General features: G+C 45.4%; 1 non-coding gene across 1 annotated transcript; it reads left to right on the top strand.

The window, feature by feature from the left end:
- Positions 1-4,106: 4,106 nt before the first annotated feature.
- LOC116524939 lies at positions 4,107-4,213 on the top strand. The gene has a single exon (XR_004257537.1). It is a non-coding gene; the product is annotated as a U6 spliceosomal RNA (small nuclear RNA).
- The last annotated feature ends 3,081 nt before the right edge of the window (positions 4,214-7,294 follow it).

The following is a 7,294-nucleotide window of genomic DNA, read 5'->3' as shown; positions in this document are numbered from 1 at the left end:
AACCTGGGCAATTGATCGAGACTCCATCTCAAAAAAAATAATTAATTAGCCGGGCGCGGTGGCTCACGCCTGTAATCCTAGCAGTTTGGGAGGCTAAGGTGGGTGGATAACCTGAGGTCAGGAGTTCAAGACCAGCCTGGCCATCATGGTGAAACCCCACCTTTAAACAAAAAATAAAATAAAATAAAATAATTAATTTAATTAAATAATACAAATACCACCTACCTTATAGAATTGCCATGAGAACAGAATGAGATAACAATGTATATGGAGCACCACGCAAAGTCATAGCCTTGACAATAACTGTGTCCTCCATCAATGTTAATGGCAACGAAAGCATGAAGCCAAAGTCAGAGTGGTTCTTTTCTAGGGGACAAGCAAGAAATAAAGAAAAAGGGCAGGTGCAGTGGCACGTGCCTACAGTGTCCCAGCTATTCAGTGCGCTATGCCGATCAGGTGTCTGCACTAAGTTCAACATCAATATGGTGATCTCCCGGGAGCAGGGGACCACCAGGTTGCCTAAGGAGGGGTGAACTGGCCCAGGCTGGAAACAGAGCAGGTCAAAACTCCCATGCTGATCAGTAGTGGGATCACTCCTGTGAATAGCCACCGCATTCTAGCCTGGGCAACATAGTGAGACCCTGTCTCTAAAAAAAATAATAAATATAGGCCGGGCGCGGTGGCTCACGCCTGTAATCCCAGCACTTTGGGAGGCCGAGGCGGGTGGATCATGAGGTCAAGAGATGGAGACCATCCTGGTCAACATGGTAAAACCTCGTCTCTACTAAAAATACAAAAATTAGCTGGGCATGGTGGCACGTGCCTGTAATCCCAGCTACTCAGGAGGCTGAGGCAGGAGAATTGCCTGAACCCAGGAGGTGGAGGTTGCGGTGAGCCGAGATCGCGCCATTGCACTCCAGCCTGGGTAACAAGAGCGAAACTCCATCTCAAAAAAATATATATAATAATAATAATAAATATAAAAAATAAAACAAAGAAATAAAGAAAAAGAAGGGCTGGGCGTAGTGGCTCACGCCTGTAATCCCAGCACTTTGGGAGGCCGAGGTGGGTGGATCAGCTGAGGTCAGGAGTTCGAGACCATTCTGGACAACATGGTGAAACCCCATCTCTAAAAAGAAATAAAAAATGAAAAAACAAAAAATTAAAAATAAAAGAAACAAAGAAAAAGAAGCAACAAATGCAATTACCCAGCCTGTGAGTAGTCAGTGTTTCTTTTGGTATTTGTTGTCTGAGCTTAGAGCCTTGTTTTAAAGCTGGTCCTGCCTCATCTCCCAGCTTTTGCTTCATCTCCCAGTGAAGTCATAATGTTGGGCTGACTCCGTCTATTGACAGAGAGCCTGTGAGTCACAAATTCAACAGGATGACTTTGCTGCAGGGTGATTGACTGGAAAATGTTCCCTCATCTGAAAAATCTTTTTTTTAAGCAAATGGACATGCTTATTTTTGCAGCATGGAGTGCAGGCTTTTTATTTATTTGATATTGGTCTCTCAACATTCAAGTTGGCCAAGGAAGCGCTCACGATATTCATGTTTTGCCTTGTGAAGTGATACGTACTTCTCCCCTCCCTCTCCTTCTCCTTTCCTGCTATTATATCTAAAACAAACAGTCCCAGCACAATAGTTAAATTGCACTTGAATTTGGTGTTTACTTGACATTTACACACTGGCCATGCTGGACAGCTCAGTCATTCCAGAACAGGGCCCAGCCAGCAAGGATTGTGTTCTACTTGTGCTCAAGCCTCAGCAGGACAAGATCCCGAGACAGCTAGACAGTGTCTTGAGAAAGTGTTTTTACTGACTCATGCCTAAATTACTCTTACACCTGAGTTAGTGTGTGTCAGAGAAAGGAGGGTATCAGAGTGTCTTCAGTCTTGCCAGAAAAATCTCTCCCTTACCCATGTGGGGCAGACTGGTGATACTGATACCACTCTGCCTCTTTTTTTTTTTTTTCTCAGCCAAATGATGGCTGAATTCTTAAACCTTCTTTTGTTTTTTTTGAGACAGAGTTTTGCTCGTTACCCAGGCTGGAGGGCAATGGCGCGATCTCAGCTCACCGCAACCTCCACCTCCTGGGTTCAAGCAATTCTCCTGCCTCAGCCTCCCAAGTAGCTGGGACTAAAGGCACGCGCCACCATGCCCAGCTAATTTTTGTATTTTTAGTAGAGACAGGGTTTCACCATGTTGACCAGGATGGTCTCGATCTTTTGACCTTGTGATCGACCTGCCTCAGCCTCCGAAAGTGCTGGGATTATAGGCGTGAGCCACCACGCCTGGCCTCTTTTTTTTTTTTTTTTTTTGAGACAGGGTCTCGCTCTGTCACTCGGGCTGGAGTGCAGTGGCGCAATCTTGGCTCACTGCAACCTCTGCCTCCTAGGGTCAAGCGATTCTCCTGCCTCAGCCTCCCAAGTAGCTGGGATTACAGGTATGCGCCACCATGCACGGCTAATTTTTGTATTTTTAGTAGAAACGGGGTTACATCATGCTGGCCAGGATGGTCTCAAATTCCTGACGTCATGATCCACCCTCCTTGGCCTCCCAAAGTGTTGGGATTACAGGCATGAGCCACCGTGCATCCAGCCTCACTCTGCGTCTTCTTCTTTTTTTTTGAGACAGAGTCCCACTCTGTCACCCAGGCTGGAGTGCAGTGGTGCGATCTCAGCTTACCGCCACTTCCCCCTCCCAGGTTCAAGCGATTCTCCTGCCTCAGCCTCCTGAGTAGCTGGGATTATAGCCACGTGCCACTACACCCAGCTAATTTTTTTTTTTTTTGACAGTTTTTACATTGTGACCAGCTAATTTTTTTATTTTTAGTAGAGATGAGGTTTCACCATGTTGGTCAGGCTGGTCTCGAACTCTCGACCTTGTGATCTGTCCACCTTGGCCTCCCAAAGTGCTGGGATTATAGGTGTGAGCCACCGCTCTCAGCTCTGCCTCTTCTTAAATCCAAATTGAACACTGCCCAGTGCTAAATCTCCTGAGGACTGGCTAGAGATTACTAATTTGATCAATTTCATCTCCCCTTCTTTCCTTTCCTCCTCCATATAATGGAATTAATAATACTTACTTTAGGCCAGGCACAGTGAATCATGCCTGTAATCTCAACACTTTGGGAGGCTGAGGTGGAAGGATTGCTTGAGGCCAGGAATTTGGGACCAGTCTGGGCAACACTGTGAGACCTCATCTCTACAAAAAATTTCTTAAAATTAGCCGGGCTTAGTGGTGGCTTCCTGAAGTCCTAGTTGCTCAGAAAGCTGAAGGCAGAGGATCGCTTGAGCCCAGGTGTTTGAGGCTGCAGTGAGCTATGATCATGCCACTGCACTCCAGCCTGCACAACAGAATGAGACCTTGACTCTAAACATTAATAAAATAATAATAATACCAACTTTGCAGGAGTATTTTGGGTATAACATATGCAAAGTATATAGGGAAGTTTCAGGCTTTTTAAAAGTTCTTTTAAAATGTTGGTTCTCAGATGGGCATGGTGGCTCACACCTGTAATCTCAGCAATTTGGGAGGCCAAGGCGAGTGGATCACCTGACGTCAGGAGTTCGAGACCATCCTGGCCAACATGGTGAAACCCTGTCTTTTATTTAAAAAAAAAAAAATGTTGGTTCTCATCCTCTTCTGAGGCCCATACTTCTGGTTTCAAAAGGTAGATGGGCTCATAAAAGTGAAGTGTCAGGCCAGACACGTTGGCTCATGCCTGTAATCCCAGCACTTTGGGAGGCAGAGGTGGGTGGATCACCTGAGGTCAGGAGTTCTAGACCAGTGTGGGCAACATAGTGAGAACTCATCTCTACAAGAAGTAAAGAACCAGATGTCATGGTAACATCCTGGGTTCCCAGCTACTCAAGAGACTGAGGTGGGAGGATCACTTAAGCCCAGGAGGAAGTGGCTGCAGTGAGCCATGAGCATGCCACTACAGTCCAACCCTGGCAACAAAGCAAGACCCTATGTCAATAAATAAATAAATAAAATTGTATTATTTTTACATATGCATGAAAAATGTGAAGACTTACACAACAAACAGAACTGTGGTCATATCTGAGGAGGCAGGCTTTGGAGTTTATTTAAAATACACATTGGTGCTCGCTTCGGCAGCACATATACTAAAATTGGAATGATACAGAGAAGACTAGCCTGGCCCCTGTGCAAGAATGACACGCAAATTCGTGAAGAGTTCCATATATAAAAAATTATATCTATTTTTTAAAAAATACACATTGATTTATACATATTATTTTTTAAAAATAAGCATGTATTAATTTTTGAAACCAGAAAAAAAATTACCTTTAAAAAATGAAATAATAGGCCAGGTGTGGTGGCTCATGCCCGTAATCCCAGCACTTTGGGAGGCCAAGGTGGGTGGATCATAACTCAGGAGTTTGAGACCAGCCTGGCCAACACGTAGTGAAACCCCATCTCTATTAAAAACTACAAAAATTAGCTGGGTGTGGTGGCACACGCCTGCAGTCCCAGATAGTCTGGAAGCTGAGGCAGGAGAATCACGGGAACCCAGGAGGCAGCGGTTGCAGTGAGCCGAGATTGCACCACTGTACTCCAGACTAGGCGACAAAAAAAGAAAGAAGAAAAAAAGGAAGGGATTTTTGATGAAGCGTACTTTTATAAGTAAATATATTTTCTGAGATTCCCTTCTGAAATCTCATTAAAATGACAGTGAAGAAATTGAAAAGGCAAAACCCACCAGGACAAAGTGAAAGCTATAAGGCAGATGGACAATTGGCCCCAGACCTGGATCAGAGAAAGTAGAAAACAAAATAGGCTGATTTCAAGGAGCAAGACCTCTGAAAGGCTCAGGAAGTAGAGATAACGGGAAACTCAGAAAGTGTGGTGCATATAGGGGATGTACACAAGATTACTAATTAAAATCATATAATAGATTGGATGCGGTGGCTCACACCTGTAGCCTCAGCACTTTGGGAAGCCGAGGTGGCCGGATAGCTTAAGGTTGGGAGTTTGAGACCAGCCTGGCCAGCATAGCAAAACTCCATCTCTACTAAAAATACACAAAAAAAAGAAAGAAAAATAAATTAGCCAGGCATGGTGGCAAATGCCTGTAATTCCAGCTACGAGGGAGGCTGAGGCAGGAGAATTGCTTGGACCTGGGAGAGAGAGGTTGCAGAGCTGAGCTCATGCCATTGCACTCCAGTCTGGGAAACAGAGTGAGACTCCATCCAAATATATATATATACATATATATATACAATGTATGTATATATAAAACAAGCAGTTAGAAAATCCACCCATCCAAGCACTGATATGTACAGGAAGTTAGGCCTCAAGATTCCTCACTAGCCCTATGCAACTGGGTGACTGCTTTTCCCCCAGCCTGGACAGAGGTTAGAGGTTTGCTCTCTGGGGAGCCTGATCCAGGGGCTCTGAACTCAGAGAAAGGAGGCACAGCTGAGGATAGGCTACTTATAGAGCAGTCATACAGCAGGCCTCCTCCCCTGAGTGGGCTCCAAGGATACTGGCTGAGATCTAACCACGCTATACTGCAGCTTTTTGTTTGTTTTGCTTTGCTTTGTTTTTTGAGATGGATTCTCGCTCTGTCGCCCAGGCTAGAGTGCAGTGGCAAGATCTTGGCTCACTATAGCCTTTGCCTCCCAGGTTCAAGCAGTTCCTAGTAACTAGGATTATATGTGCACACCACTATACCCGGCCAATACACACACACACACACACACACACATATATGTATGTATGTTTTTTTTTTTTTTTTTGAGAGCAAGTTTTGCTCTTGTTGCCCAGGCTGGAGTGCAATGGTGTGACCTTGGCTTACTGAAACCTCTGCCTCCTGAGTTCAAGCAATTCTCCTGCCTCAGTCTCCTGAGCAGCTGGGATTACAGGTGCCAGCCACCATGCCCAGCTAATTTTTTGTATTTTTAGTAGACATGGGGTTTAACCATGTTGGCCAGGCTGGTCTCGAACTCCTGACCTCAGGTGATCCCCCACTTCAGCCTCCCAAAGTGCTGGGATTTCAGGCATGAGCCACTGCGCCCGGCCTAATTTATTTATGTGTGTGTATGTGTGTGTGTGTGTGTGTATATATATATATATATATATATATTTTTTTTTTTTTAGTAGAGATGGGGTTTCCATGTTGGCCAGGCTGGTCTTGAACTCCTGGCCTCAAGTGATCTACCCACCTCAGCCTCCCAAAGTGCTGGGATTACAGGCATGAGCCACCATGCCCAGCCTATATTATAGTTTCTTTAAAACTGTAAAATGGGGTTTATGTATTAAACAAATATGTAATGAGCACCTATTATGTGCCAGCAAACTGTATTACATTCTGTAATAAAAGTAAGTCAGTTACTTCCTGCTGACAGGTCAAAAATAAAAAATAAAAAAGTAAGTCAGCGAGGTGCAGTGGCTCATGCCTATAACCCCAGCACTTTGGGAGGCTGAGGCAGGAGGATTACTTAAGCCCAAGAGTTCAAGACCAGCCTGGGCGACACAGTGAGACCCTGTTTCTACAAAAAATTTAAAAATTGGCCGGGGGCGGTGGCTCAAGCCTGTAATCCCAGCACTTTGGGAGGCCGAGGCGGGTGGATCATGAAGTCAAGAAATCGAGACCATCCTGGTCAACACGGTGAAACCCCGTCTCTACTGAAACTACAAAAAATTAGCTGGGCATGGTGGTGCGTGCCTGTAATCCCAGCTACTCAGGAGGCTGAGGCAGGAGAATTGCCTGAACCCAGGAGGCGGAGGTTGCGGTGAGCCGAAATCGCGCCATTGCACTCCAGCCTGGGTAACATGAGTGAAACTCTGTCTCAAAAAAAAAAAAAAATTTAAAAATTACCTGGATGTGGCGGCACGTGCCTGTGGTTCCTGCTACTCAGGAAGGTGAGGCAGGAGGACTGCTTGAGCCAGGGAGTTCCAGGCTGCAGTGAGACATGACTGCACCACTGCACTCCAGCTTGGGTAACAGAGCAAGATGTTGTCTCAAACAACAAAACAAAACAAAAACTTCCTTATGATTAAAAAGAAAGTCATGGCTGGACACAGTGTCTCACGCCTGTAATCCCAACACTTTGGGAGGCCAAGGCAGGCAAATCACTTGAGGTCAGGACGTTGAGACTACCCTGGTCAACATGGTGAAACCTGTCTCTAATAAAAATACAAAAATTAGCCGGATGTGGTGGCACACACTGCAGTCCCAGCTACTCGGAGGCTGAGGCAGGAGAATCACTTAAACCTGGGAGGCAGAGGTTGCAGTGAGCCAAGATCATGCCATTGCACTGCAGCC

The sequence above is a fragment of the Sapajus apella genome, unplaced genomic scaffold, assembly GCF_009761245.1.
Source record: "Sapajus apella isolate SASKATOON/1434 unplaced genomic scaffold, GSC_monkey_1.0 scaffold46, whole genome shotgun sequence".
Taxonomy (NCBI): Eukaryota; Metazoa; Chordata; class Mammalia; order Primates; family Cebidae; genus Sapajus; species Sapajus apella.
This window is presented reverse-complemented; position numbering and strand designations above follow the sequence as displayed.